Raw genomic sequence first — 1,939 nt, forward strand, 5'->3', positions numbered from 1 at the left:
GTGTGGATTTGGCTCATCAAGTCAACGCTGACCCTCTGAAAAGTATCCCACCTAGACCGCCCCATATCCCTTAACCCTGCATTTCCCACGGCCAATCCACCTAACCTGCACACCTTTGGACTGTGGGAGGAAACCGGAGCACCCGAAGGAAACCCACGCAGACACGGGGAGAATGTGCAAACTCCACACAGATAGTCGCCCCGAGGGTGGAATCAAACCCGGGTCCCTGCTACTGTGATGCTGTAGTGCTAACCACTGAGCCACCTAAAAGTTCATTGTGAGATTCATTGCAAAATAATTGTGCACAAATTACACACTGCAGCAAAGATATATATCCACTTCCAGTCTGCACACAACTAAAATGTAAATTGATGTCTTTATGGTTTCCTAATTTTGTAGGAATAATGGCAGCTTTATGAGTTGTTTACTCACACTCCCACCTCTGGCATACCAAACACCTTCTTCACTATCCTATCTATCTGCAAGTCCACTTTCAAGGAACTGTGCATTCCAAGGTCTCTTTGTTCAGCAACACTCCCTAGGACTTTACCATTAAGTGTACAAGTCCTGCCCTTATTTGCCTTTCCAAAATGCAGCACCTCACATTTGTCTAAATTAAACTCCATCTGCCGCTCCTCACCCCATCTGATCAAGATCCTGTTGTACTCTGAGGTAACCTGCTTCACTGTTCACAACACCTCCAATTTTGGTGTCATCTGTACACTTACTGACCATACCTCCTATGTTCACAGTGGACCCAGCACCAATCCTTGTGGCACATCATTGGTCACAGGCCTCCAGTCTGAAAAGCAACCCTACACCACAAAAACTGTTGGACAATAATCTGGTGTCATGTGACTTCTGACCACATAACTTCAGAGGATAATAAACGCACATCAAACAGTTCAACAGATTTCCCACAGGGAAGAACAAAATACTGGATGTCCAAAGTGTACGAAGAAAGAATCAGAGTGCATTGAGTATAGGAGTTGGGCGGTCATGTTGTGGATGTACAGGACATTGGTTCAGCCACTTTTGGAATACTGCGTTCAATTCTGGTCTCCCTGCTATAGGAAAAATGTTGTGAAACTTGTAAGGGTGCAGAAAAGTTTTACAAGGATGTCCCTGGGATTGAAGGGTTTGAGCTACAGGGAGAGGGTGAATAGGCTGGAGCTATTTTCCCAGGAATGTCAGAGGCTGAGGGGTGACCTTATACAGGTTTATAAAATCATGAGGGGCATGGATAGCGTGAATAGCCAAGGTCTCTTCCCTGTGGTAGGGGAGTCCAAAACTAGGGGGCACAGGTTTAAGGTGAGGGGAAAAAGATTTAAAAGGGCCCCAAGGGGCAACTTTTTCACACAGAGGGTGGTGCGTGTATGGAATGAGCTGCCAGAGGAAATGGTGGAGGCTGGTATGATTGCAACATTTAAAAGTCATCTGGATGGTTATATGAATAGGAAGGGTTTAGAGGGATTTGAGCCAAATGCTGGCAAATGGGACCAGATTTATTTAGGATATCTAGTTGGCATGGATGAGTTGGACCAAAGAAACTGCTTCTGTGCTGTACAGCTGTATGATCCTATGAGATATTTTGACTGCTTCTGAAGGAGTTTTCCTGTAGCAGCTAATTGACCAATATAGGGGCTGTTGCAATCTGAAATAACTCCACAGAGGCCACTATCCCATCACTAAGTTTTATTTACACATGCAGTGTAGATGACACTGACCCAGCTAGTTCAGAGACAGCTCTCAGAGCTCCTGATGCTTCTGTTTATATCTCTCAGCCAGGGCTCCCTGATTGGACCAGGTTAACAGCCCCAATCAGGGAACTTACATTCTATGAAGACCACCTGGCTGACATTGTTTCATTCATTACACAGTCATTCCCCTGTCTCCCTCCCTAAAGGACTAGTAGCTGTTAATGACCAGTGTGGGGGTT

The sequence above is a fragment of the Rhincodon typus genome, chromosome 23 (assembly GCF_021869965.1).
Source record: "Rhincodon typus isolate 14 chromosome 23, sRhiTyp1.1, whole genome shotgun sequence".
NCBI lineage: Eukaryota > Metazoa > Chordata > Chondrichthyes > Orectolobiformes > Rhincodontidae > Rhincodon > Rhincodon typus.